At 42.5% G+C, this 13,208-nt stretch overlaps 1 protein-coding gene across 4 annotated transcripts in view; it reads left to right on the top strand.

Annotated features, from left to right (window-relative positions):
* RAD51B (RAD51 paralog B) overlaps positions 1-13,208 on the top strand; it is a 617,639-nt gene that overhangs the window by 549,993 nt on the left and 54,438 nt on the right. The gene's annotated exons all lie outside the window — the stretch shown is intronic.

Raw genomic sequence — 13,208 nt, 5'->3', positions numbered from 1 at the left:
TGAGGGTGATCTTTTTCCAGAAGCCAGGACTGTTTTTGTTGTTTAGTTACTAAATGGTGTCCAACTCTTGCTACACCATGGACTGTAGCCCGCCAGTCTCCTCTGTCCATGGGATTTCCCAGGCAAGAGTACTAGGGTGGGTTGTCATTTCCTTCTCCAGGGAATCTTCCTGACCCAGGGACTGAACTGCGTCTCCTGCACTGGCAAGCAGATTCTTTACCACTGAGCCACTATAAACAATCAGTAATCAGGATAAGTTGGCTGTATTCCTTCTACTTCAGCAAGAAAAGAGAGTCACCTGAAAATGAATGGTCAAAAAATGAGATGATGACCAGATATAATACCTAAGATTTACTGCAATCTGGCTCTGATATCCTCAGATTCTACAGAGTAGAAAAGCAGAACTCATACCAAGATGGCTGATGGGCACAGTTTGAGGAATTCACAGCAAACAGATGGGACACATTTTTGCAGAAGAAAGCCCATTTCACATAAGTCATCTTCCTGCCTTATATTGAATGACACCTAAATTAAGAGAAAAAAAAAAAAAGCCTTTAATTTCCTTAAATGTTTGAGTTCGGGGATTTTTTTCCCTTTGTTTTATTTTGCTGGCATTTACTTAAAGATAGTATGTGTTTTCTCTAGTGAGTGAATTTATTTTTATTAAAGAGTTTTTCAAAGGGTCAGGAGATCTAGCTAGAGGCCACCATTCAGAATCTTTTTTTTTTCCTTAAATAGAGGCTAGCAGGAAGAAAACTGTGTCATTGGAGAAAACGTTCAGGGTCATGGCCTCCTGAGCAAGATGGAAGCTGAGCTGGGTGGGGAGATTGCTCCTTTCTATTCAGACACCCTAGTTCTGTTCTTCTCAGGCCTGTGTTTTCCTAGCTGTCTTTGAGGACCTTTACGATTGTCACTGCAAACATAAAAGCCCTATGCAGTGTCCCCTATAGAACTTCTGGTCGGTAAATGAGATGGGTTCTGGAAGGACCAATATTTCGTAGGGTGAAAATCCTCATCCCAATTCTGGACATTTCCTACAAGATATCTCTGTAGGGTGAACCATGCATCTTGGTTGGCCCCTGAATGGTCCTGATTTCTCTCTTTCATCCCAATATATTTATTGAGATGCCCCCATTTCATTTTCTAAAGCATTCTGGTGGGATTATAGCTTACATGAACCACTCTGAGACTATGGGAAACTTAAAGTATTTCCTCCCCACACAAAAACCAGTGGACTTGTTTGAGTGGTTTGTGCTGCTGCATAACCAGTCTTTATCCTAGTGATTAGCTTAACTCTACGTCTCCCTTCTGCTGTGGAGGATTGCCCCATCTCTAACCCTTGCATTCCAAAGGTTCTGATCATCCCACCTTATCTTGTCTTCTTCACATTTCTTACCTTCCTCAGGAATGAGCTTTACAGAAACTTGGACAAGACTGGGTGTGTTGTGCAAGGAAAGACTCTGGACTGCATTCACCTTTTTCACCTCTCACCAAGAGACATTGGGAACGAAATCCTCTGTTTTCTCAAAATGCAGCAACCTTATTCTTTACTCAGGCCGAAGGTCTTCCTCAGTGGGCAGATGCTGTTGAAGCAGTTATTGTGTGGTTTTATGCCTCAGATCCTTTATTTGTAAATTTGAAAGAAGACTAATAACTTTAAAGTATTTTGAGAATCTCAAGGCTCAGAAGATTATAAATAACAAGAGATTTTTTTTTTCCTCGTCTAAAATGGCAGCACAGATACTGTGGTTACTTACTTAATAGATAGCGTGTGGTCCCCAGGCCATATGCAGCTGATGGGTTTTTTCCAGTGTGCTATTTATAGAGCTAGATCAGAAATATCACTTCCGTTGGAACTTGACCTACAGACCATCGGCAATTTTAAAGACCCAAGGAAGTAGAGTATATGCTAAATACAGCTGGTTCACAGGTTCAGTTAGTGAAGCACAAGCCTCCAAGGAAATTAATTTTGCTGGAGGACAGATGTCTGAGCCTGTCTCAATCACTTTTTATTTAAATTAATTTTTATTGGAGTATAGTTGCCTTACAATGTTGTGTTGGTTTATACTGTACAGCAGAGTTAATCTGCTATATGTATACACATATCCCCTCCCTTTTGAATTTCCTTCTCATTTGCCATGTGGCCTTATGGAACTTGTCAGTTGTCTTGAATCCTTATTCTCAAATACCCTATCCTCTGTAGTCTTCCTCCCTCTTTATAGACAGCCTCTTCAGTGTAGGTTGCTGAAATTCTGGCTTTCTGCATCAAATAGCAAAAGGGCTCATGATCCATTAGCAGAAGTAACTCAGGCTACTCTGGGAAGCTTGGGAAAAAGATCTAAATATTTCCCTACTTCATCTTTCTATTGAGGCTAAACAAGATTCTCAGTCACTTCCTCACTTCAAATGAGTAACCCAACAACAACAACAACCAAAAAAACATATGCTGAAGCTCAGCAACTTCCATGGGCCTGGTTTTAAACAGGGGAAACTGAATTTAATGAACGATAATCCCTTTCTAATCCCTACTCTCTCACTCAGACTCCCATCTTTAAGCTTTGTTCTTATGAAGTTGTGTTTGCTGGGATTTGGCCACTGGCCAACACGTGTTTACCCATCAAAAGGTTTTAGTAGGTAGGATAGACTAAGAAAATCCCTAGTCTGGGGAGAAATCTGCTCTTAGGAAAAGAAGCCCACATCTGCACTCTTCAGTCTTAGATGAGTGCTGGGTGGGGCGCAGACATTGAGAAACAGCACACGGAGTAGAGCAGTCTCAGACTTCCTGGAAAAAGTAAGGTCCAGAATGAGGAACTAATTTCTTGCCATTAAAATACCATCGATTCAAAGTTCTTTGTACAGGCGGGAACTTTTGAGATCATTTTGAACAACCCCTTCTTGTCGTGGATGAGGAAATGGAGGCTCAGAGAAGTGAACTAACTGCTCATTACCAAGGTCTGCTAAGATGTTCTCAGTTACATCATTCTCTTCTCCCACCTGGTCTCATTAAAAGCCCACAGCTAGGGACTTCCCTGGTGGTCTAGTGGTTAAGAATTTGCCTTGCAATGCAAGGGATGCGGGTTCCACCCCTGCCTAGGGAAGTAAGATCCCACATGCCACAGAGCAGCTAGGCTGGTGCAGCACAACTAGAGAGCCACGTGCTCTGGAGCCCACACGCCACAACTAGAGCCTCTTCACTGCAATGGAAGTTCCCACATGGCGCAACGAAGATCCTCCGTGCCTCAGCTAAGACCGGACACAGCCAAATAAATAAAGAAATATTAAAAAGAAAAAAGCCCACAGCTAAGTCAGAAATAGAATTCCAGGGTCCTGTCTTCCAGCCAGCCATATGCCATCATGCATCATATAGAACATGTTTCAGATGTGAGGATGAGAGATCAGAAAGAGAATGTCAACTCCAGTGGTTAACAACACCATCCCCTTCCCTGAACTTATTTAAGTACTGAAAACATTTGTATTTTCATCCTTTTTTTGTTTTTTAAAGTTTCCTCTTTCTAGTCTCAATAAATTGTCTTTCATTTAAAGGGGCAGGAGAGACCTAATGTCCAGAGGAGCCAGCCCTCTCTGGCCATGAACTTCTCCTTCCCCTCGGTTCCTATTCTGGGAGTTGCTGCTTTGTTTACATTTTTTTTTTTTTAAAGCATGGAAAAGTCTAGTCTTTTAAAGCTGACCTTTTGCCACAGGGCACACTTTCATGTTATATACTGGAGATTCCATTTGACTTCCCAGAAACGCTTAGCATAGGAGCCATAAATTGCAATGTTTTTAGAGAAGGAGTTTCCTCATTGAAAGCGCCCTCAGTACTGACACTGATTGGTACCAGAGGCCCATTACCTTTTTGGAAATCAAGGCTACATAGCAACCTGCTTATCCTCCTCCAGGCTGATTGCACAAGGACTACACCCTCCGTGCAGAGCCGAGAGAGAGAGAGAGAGAGAGAGAGAGAGAGAGAGAGAGAAAGAGAGAGAGCGAGAGAGCACGAGCTTCTTGCCTTATAAGAAATTTGTCTTCGTAACCACTCCCACTCCAAAGGAGTAGGGGAATGGATCCAGAGATAGTAGTCATGAAAGATATTCCAGAATCCAAATCCTGCTGTTTTAACCACTTCATTACTGAGCTTTACTAGCCTGCCTCATTGTAAGAATAAAAAAAAAGTACTAGATGATGATTAAACTTCTTTTCTCCCTAGAATTTTATCTTCAGTGTTTAATCATCATTGTTCCTGTCATTTATACATATCAAGTATCTTCATCTAAGGGTCATCGAGAACCTTTGGTTTCCTGGAGGCAAAAATTATTATTCACATTTTACGGATGGATGAGCAATCACAGAGAGAGGGTATGCTTTGACTTACCTGAAAGTGTCTCTGAGACAGTAGAGGATGACTATTCCCTCGGTCTTTTTAAAGGAGATCCGGTGATGGTGGTTTAGTTTTAAGTCATGTACAACTCTTATGATCCCATGGACTGTCGCCTGCCAGGCTCCTCTGTCCATAGGATTTCCCAGACAAGAATACTAGAGTAGGCTGCCATTTCCTTCTTCCGGAAATCTTCCCAACCCAGGGATCAAACCCCCTATCTCCTGCATAGCAGGCGGATTCTTTACCGATGAGCCACTAGGGATTCCCAAAGAGACCTGACTTCGGTGTAAATAAATTAGATTTTCTGTCTGGAGCTTACTCAGGTACTTCTATAAGCTCAGTCTTGTGACCATGAAAAATCTCCAATAATGAAAATATTTTTAAAACCCAATTCACTTATTTGATTTTTTATTTGTATTGGAATCAACCAAATTCTAGTACAATGAAGTCATACTGCCTTGGCAGATCTAAATATCACAGTCATCGAAAAGGAGAGAGGGAGAGAATGCCCCGATTTTTGTACCTTCTGCTAAAATGAGCTTAGAAAAGATTCACATAGCTGTTTCCTGACCAATTAGGTCATTGGGCAGGAAATCACCTTTTCTGAAAAGCCAATAAGCAGATTCCTTCTACCTTAAATTTCCTATAAATAGCATTAATGATCATCTATGCCAGCCCTCACACAGGAATGCTTAAAAGTCAAAAGACATTAGAGACCACTGAGTTTTCTAGTTGAAAATAAAATTACAAATTTATAGTAACTGATAGCTTCCCCACTTCCCTTTCTCAAGCCATGCCACCACCTGTAACCACTCTTCAATTGTTTTTCCATATCCAGAGTCCTATTAAGTGAAATAACTTTTCAGTCTTCACCAGATTTTTTAATCCTCCAACCAGAGAGGGTCAGTTTCAGGCCACCTGATTTGCCTGAATCCAGTTGCTGGGCCAGTTGAGTAAGGTTAAATAACTTGCCACGCCAGGGCACGTAGTGTCTTTCTGGAAACCCCTTGCCCTGGGTTATTGCTGTACATCAGAACAGAGGAAGCCGAGTGTAGGGCCTGAATGACGCACAGAGTTCAGATGAGTTGATAAGATGCTCACAACATACTTCCATCAGTGTCTTCCCAGAGATAAGCCTCTGGGCTCTTCAGGCCCTTCCCAGCCACCACCACCCCACCTGCCCCAGGCTGGCAGAGTGGCCAGCTATTTGACATAATGAGCCTGCTGCTGCTGCTGCTAAGTCGCTTCAGTCGTGTCCAACTCTGTGCGACCCCATAGATGGCAGCCCAGCAGGCTCCCCCATCCCTGGGATTCTCCAGGCAAGAACACTGGAGAGGGTTGCCATTTCCTCCTCCAATGCATTAAAATGAAAAGTGAAAGTGAAGTCGCTCAGTCGTGTCCGACTCTTAGCGACCCCATGGACTGCAGCCTACCAGGCTCCTCCGTCCATGGGACTCTCCAGGCAAGAGTACCGGAGTGGGGTGCCATTGCCTTCTCCGGCATAATGAGCCTAGAGAAGGCTAATTGGAATAGTGATTAAGACCCAGTCATATACCTGCTACTATATGTAAAAGAAATTACCAACAAGGACCTATGTGTATAACACAGGGAACTCAACTCAATATTTTGTGATAACCTGTAAGGGAAAAACGGAGAAGGCACCCCACTCCAGTATTCTTGCCTGGAAAATCCCATGGACAGAGGAGCCTGGTGGACTATAGTCCATAGGGTCGCAAAGAGTTGAACATGACTAAGCAAATAACACTTTGGTAAAGGAAAAGAATCTGGAAAAGATATATATAATCTGAATCACTTTGCTGTACACTGGAAACCGATACAACATTATGAATCAACTATACACCAAAAAAAAGACTCGGCCTAGTTTTGAACCCTGGTTCTATCATTAACGAACATGTGACCTTGGGAGAATTACTTATCTCTTACAGCCTTGGTCTGTTGATAGGGATGATGATATTACCTACCTCATAAGGTGGTTTTCAGGATCAAAAAAGATGTACCTAAGATACAAAGCTCAAACAGGGTATAAGCCCTCCTTATTTAAAGGGCTTACCTAGTGCCTAGTTTATAGTATTATACTTTTAAAATATTGTTTTTCCTTATCAACCGTTTAACGTTTAACATTTCCCATTTCCTTATCATCTAAGGTCCTGCTGTTATCACTCTTGTGGTGGCTTAGCATTTGTAAACACTTCTGAAGATATAGCTCCCTAAGCTTGCCCACTCAAGGTTTCCATTGGAAAATTGTCTCTGGTTATTGATGCTCATGGCCCTGGGTTAAGGACCCAAGCTTACCTGTCTGACAAGCAGCCAAGCATGTGGGTCCTTTTCTAAAATTCTGTTTTCATTCATTTAGGGACATGGAATTCTTTAAATAGGCACTACTGCCGTTTATGGCTCTGACCCCTTAAACAGCTTTTGGACCTGGGCAACATCTACAGTTGTATCACCACTTTTTTTTTTTTTTTTTGAGTGCGTAACTCATTAGCAACTCCTCGGTATTCACAGGTAGCTCTTCCTTGGTGAACTTTCAAATTCAGGCTCAGTTCCTCCTATCACTTAGTGGGCATCGGAGCCACAAGCTTCTAGAGTTTGCTTGAAAAATGTAAACCTATTAACTTTGGCTTAAGCAAGATGGGATTAAGAATGTAAATCTGCTGCTAAAACAAATATATAACATAGTCCAAAGTTTAATAGTAATAACTTATTGACTATTTAACCACAGTTTCTGAAGCATCCTTTGGGTCTTCAACCTTGTGAATCAGGCACACTAATATAAATCAGACTTGGACTTGGTCCTCTTAAAATATACATCAGAGGTGCTAAGAAAAGCACACAAGTAGCATGCCACAGGATAGAAAATGGCAGCAACATGAGAGCATAATATAAAGTGTCATGGGCATTTGAAGGAGGAAGGCATTATTTCTGTGATGACCAGGGAGGTGGCGTGTAAGAAGGAGTATTGAAGACGATGCGTGGGCATGGGAGGTGGGGGACACGAGGAAGGAGTGATTACATTGGAGCAGACAGAGTCTTTATGAAGTGGAATGGAGGGAAGACGTGTGCAGAGGCAGGTCGGACACAGCTGCAAGAGCGCCAATCTTAGGAATTTAGAACTCTTCAAAAGAACTCGGGGGCCGCCAAAAGTTTCTGAGCTTGCTGCTCGTAAGTGGAAGGGCAACACGCTTAGCTGTGTGCCTGGGCAGCTGAATCAAACAGTAGAATAAAGCATGTTTTCGTAGGGAGAAACTCAGAGCAGCATGGTGACCGCAGCCATCCCCAGGTGAAAGCTAATGTGCCTCTGATCTAGGTTGGGGTAGAATGAACGGATGTAGGTGAGACATTGACAGTGAAACGAACCTGACTTCACAGTTTATTGAAACTGAGAAGCACAGGAGAGGGAGACATTTTTTAAATGGAACTAAGGTTTCAAATCAGATTAACTAGAAGGCCAAAGAAGGAAGAATAAATTTATACGGGAAGCGTATAAGCTTGATTTGAAGATACTGAATTTATAGTACCCAAATTCATCATGTTAGGCCTGCAGATCTTGTCGCTGAAAATGAGGGACAGGGGCTGAGGTAAGTGGGACACTAAGAGGCTTAGAAGTCATTCCCCCTGGGGGTGTCATTCTCGTCAACAGTGAGGACATCCCGCATGGAGCAGACATTGCAAGCTTGGTAGGAATGGGTCATTTAACATGTTTAAAAATTGTTTTAAATAAACCAGCATTTTCCAATCAGAAGATTGTACTTAAAGTATTAGTTTTTAAAATAAGATCAAAAGATATGGCTAACCATGAACTCTTATTGCCATGTGACAATAGCAGCTGGGGCTGGTTGGGGACTGTCCCCTTGAAATCGTGGGTGAGTTGTCTAATTCACCACCATCTCCACTATTCCCCATCATCTCCTAGCACTTACTATTAGACGGAAAGTGGATTAATAATTGCCTAGGGCTTCAAGACAGGAAGAAAGGGCTGCAGGCTTATGGCTAAGAGATCTGGAGTTTCTTCTGGGGGTGATAAAATGTTCCAAAGTTGATTGTAGTGACGGTTGATCAACTCTGAATATAGTAAAAACCATTGAACTGTACACTGTAAATGGGTGGATGGTACAACATGTGAGTTGTCTCAGCAAAGCTGTTTTGTAAAAATGCAAGAAAAAGGAACATCTGTGGCTACTGTCCTTGCAGTGCTGGCTTTCTTATAGCAGAAAATACTTCTCTGTTAACGTGTCTCTATCAAAAACGGGGGAATGAAAGACGGACTGAGAGGTCCATGTATTTCAAGAAAAACGGGAGAGAGTACATCTCTTTGTGGTAGTGAAGACTTTCTACCGGCTAAGATGCAGACACTTGGTCTGTTTATTAATATGCATTACCTTCCTAGCCACTGAAGGCATGTGGGTGTTAGGGAAATAACTGTTCATGACCAGCTCTCCGAGATCCACCCACAACTAAGGAGAGAGAGAGAGGAAAAGCAGAGAAGGAAAAGGAATACTCAACATGATTGATACAAGGAGAAGCAAAGAGGCTAGTATATTGGATGCTGGAGGAAGCTTTATCAAATGCTGACAAGAGTTCAAGGAGGATGGAGACAGAGAAGTCAGAAGGTTACAGGACCATCCACCCAGAGAAATGGGGCCAGAGAGATGCAGATGCAGATGACAAAGCATTCAGAACACCTAGTCCTGAAGTTAGCAGTGTGGTCAGATCAGCACAGTCCAGATTATTTGTTTTCAAATTAATTCATTTGTGTTTTGAATTGTATATATGATGAACCAAGGTCACCCTAAATTTTATTCTCTCCTTCACTAAAATCTCCCTCAGTCTGAAACCCCAGGCTTGTTGAGGCCCTAATGTGGATGATATCCAATTCCCATATCTGCTTGAACCAGAGAAAAATATATGTGTTTTTTTTTAACCCATGGCTTCTCACCACCGGCTCTGTTGTATCTGGGGCTGGATAATTTGTTGTGTGGACTGGCCTGTGCATCACAAGGTGTTTAGCAGCATCCCTGACCTCTACCCTCTGGACACTATAGCACTCACACCTCGATATTGCCCACAGAATCATTTCCAGCCTAGAACCACTGAACCACGTTTATCTGTTGCTGTATTTGAGTCCAGGAGTTATCAAATCCCCTATGAATATGCAGTGGAGGTGAGGAATAGATTAAAGGGATTAGATCTGGTAGACAGAGTGTCTGAAGAACTATAGGTGAGGTTTGTTACATTGCATAGGAGGCGGTGACCAAAACCATCCCAAAGAAAAAGAAATGCAAGAAGGCAAAGTGGTTGTCTGAGGAGGCCTTACAACTAGCTGAGAAAAGAGAAGAAAAAGGCAAGGGAGAAAGGGAAAGATATACCCAACTGAATACAGAGTTCTAGAGAATAGGAAGGAGAGAGAAGAAAGCCTTCTTAAGTGAACAGTGCAAAGAAATAGAGGAAAACAATAGAATGGGAAAAACTAGAGATCGCTTCAAGAAAATTGGAGATACCAAGGGAACATTAATGCAAGGATGGGCACAATAAAGGACAAAAACAGCAAAGACCTAACAGAAGCAAAAGAGATTAAGAAAGAGGTGGCAAGAATACACAGAAGAACTGTACAAAAAAAGATCTTCATGACCAGATAACCACGATGGTGTGATCACTCACCTAGAGCCAGACATCCTGGAGTACAAAGTCAAGTGGGCCTTAGGAAACATCACCATGAACAGAGTGAAGGTGATGGCAATCCAGCTGAGCTATTTCAAATCCTAAAAGATGATGCTGTTAAAGTGCTGCATTCAATATGTCAGCAAATTTGGAAAACTCAGCAATGGCCACAGGACTAGAAAAGGTGAGTTTTCATTCCAATCCCAAAGAAAGGTAATGCCAAAGAATGTTCAAACTACCACAAAATTGAGCTCATTTCACACATTAACAAAGTAATGCTCAAAATCCTTCAAGCTAGACTTTACCAATACATGAACCAAGAACTTCCAGGTGTACAAGCTGGATTTATAAAAGGCAGAGGAACCAGAGATCAAATTGCCAACATCCATTGGACCATAGAAAAAGCAAGAGAATTCCAGAAAAATGTCTATTTCTGCCTCATTGACTACGCTAAAGCCTTTGACTGTGTGGATCACAACAAACTGGAAAATTCTTAAAGAGATGGGAGTATCAGACCACCTTACCTGTCTCCTGAGAAACCTATATGCAGGTCAAGAAGCACCAGCTAGAACTGGACATGGAACAATGGTTTCCAGCCATGGCTGGGAATCCACTGGTGCTGCCTCCTGACCAAGCACTCTCACCAAGTGCTCGCATCCCTGATGGGGTTTGTGATCCTGTTTATTACCATTCTTCTGTCCACGTGTGGGCCTGATTCCCTGTGGAAACCAGGGCTTCCATCACAGGGATTTTCCCTAAGCACAGGGTTAGGATCAACGTGGTCAGTAAATGTGCAAATGAACATTTTTTTAAAACACACACACACAAAAAAAAAATTGGGAAAGGAATACGTCAAGGCTGTATATTGTCACCCTGCTTGTTTAACTTCTATGCAGAGTACATCATGTGAAATGCTGGACTGGTTGAGTCCCAAGCTGGAATCAAGATTGCCAAGAGAAATATCAACAACCTCAGATATGCACATAATACCACTCTAATGGCAGAAAGTGAAAAGGAACTAAACAGCCTCTTGATGAGGGTGAAAGAGGAGAGTGGGAAAGCTGGCTTAAAACTCAACATTTAAAACTCTAAACTTGTGGTGTCTGGTCCCATTGCTTCATGGCAAATAGATGGAGAAAAAGTGGAAACTGACAGATTTTCTTTTCTTGTGCTTCAGAATCACTATGGATGGTGACAGCAGCCATGAAATTAAAAGATGCTTGCTCTTTGGAAGAAAAGCTATGACAAACCTAGAGAGTGTATTAAAAAGTGGAGACATCACTTTGCCGACAAAGGTCCATGTAGTCAAAGCTATGGTTTTTCCAGTAGTCATGTTTGGATGTGAAAGTTGGACCATAAAAGAAGGTTGAGTGCCTGAGGAATTGATGCTTTCAAACTGTGGTGCTGGAGAAGACTCTTGAGAATCCCTTGGACAGCAAGGAGTTCAAATCAATCAATCCTTAAGGAAATCAACACTGAATATTCATTGGAAGGACGGATGCTGAAGCTTCAATACTTTGGCCACCTGATGTGAAGAGCCAACTCATTGGAAAAGACCTTGATGCCGGGAAAGATTGAGGGTAGGAGGAGAAGGGGGAAACAGAGGAAGAGATGGTTGGATGGCATCACCGACTCAATAGACATGAGTTTGAGCAAACTCCAAGTATAGTGAAAGACAGGGAAATCTGGCATGCTGTAGTCCATGGAGTTGCAAAGAGTTGAACATGACTGAGTGACTGAACAACAACAAGCTTAAGACCATGCAGAGTTGGGAGAGCACCCTGAAAGATGGTGACCCAGAAAAGAGGACCAATACCTATTTCACACAGAGGGTGAACATGAGATGATGCCATGAGCAGGCAACAAACGAGACATTCAAGGCCTCATTTTGTTTTAGCTGATTCAGTGGACTTCAGCCTTTTGGTACTTGGTCTTCTCATTGGAAAGAGATAGAATTTTGAGTACACAAGGCAAACTACAAGTCCACCATGCCCCCTCAGGCTAAGACTCATTTCATGGCCCAGGGCCAAAGTGAACACAGGAGCTTGGAGGAGACCTCAGAATGTGCTCCAGATGAGAGTCAGTGCTGACTTCTAAGTGATGGGACTTGTAAGCCTGCCGCTAACACAGAAGAAGGGAGAAGTGCAGGAATGGGTTCCTTCTGGTTATGTTAAGCGAGATCAGTGATGCTCTGGAGATGTCAGAGGGTAGCTGAAATGTAACTTAGTATAGACTAGAAAGTCAGATAAAGTTTACTTCAGATCCTCCCCCTTATAGGAAAGTCTTAGAAGGTAAAAGAATGTTTCTCTTGGGATAAGAATGTCTAATACAGATTAGATATGAAATGATGAGATCTTCCAGATTCCTCTTCTGGGTTCATGTATGTTCAGGTTGAAAAGGCATGCTGCTGCTGCTGCTAAGTCGCTTCAGTCGTGTCCGGTTCTGTGCAACCCCATAGACAGCAGCCCACCAGGCTCCCCCGTCCCTGGGATTCTCCAGGCAAGAACAGTGGAGTGGGTTGCCATTTCCTTCTCCAATGCATGAAAGGGAAAAGTGAAAGTGAAATCGCTCAGTCATGTCCGACTCTTTGCGACCCCATGGTCTGCAGCCTACCAGGCTCCTCTGTCCATGGGATTTTCCAGGCAAGAGTACTGGAGTGGGGTGCCATTGCCTTCTCCATGAAAAGGCATAGAAATTTTATATACATATGCCACCATTTCTATATTGATAAGGAAAATTGAATTAAGAGTCTTATCAAGCTGGAAAAGTCTTACAACTTTATTAAACTAAGACTATTTCATAACTGGCTCTTATTCTGTGTAGTCGAGTTATGCCTTTCTGCCATGGATGTTGAGTTAGCTTGATTTATTATTAGCGATGGCTCCAACCTGCCTTGCACTGTAACCTCTTATTGATATATAACTCTGTTATCTCTGAGCCCAATGGTGGTTACTTTCACTGAGGCTGAAGGAAACCCATGCTGGTTTTTCTTTTTAGTCTCATATTCCTAAGCCCTTGCTTCCTTCTTTCCTTCATCAACTTTTGTAGAGTTACCTGGGCTCCCAAATACTGTCTGAGCAATGAACAGTGACTGGACTTTTGCTTAAGACCATGATGAGACTGGGTGTCCATAAGCATGCTTTCGTTCTAT

This window comes from Bubalus bubalis, chromosome 11, assembly GCF_019923935.1.
Source record: "Bubalus bubalis isolate 160015118507 breed Murrah chromosome 11, NDDB_SH_1, whole genome shotgun sequence".
NCBI classification, from domain to species: domain Eukaryota; kingdom Metazoa; phylum Chordata; class Mammalia; order Artiodactyla; family Bovidae; genus Bubalus; species Bubalus bubalis.
Note: the sequence above shows the minus strand (reverse complement) of the source record. Positions and strands in the feature narration are given on the sequence as shown.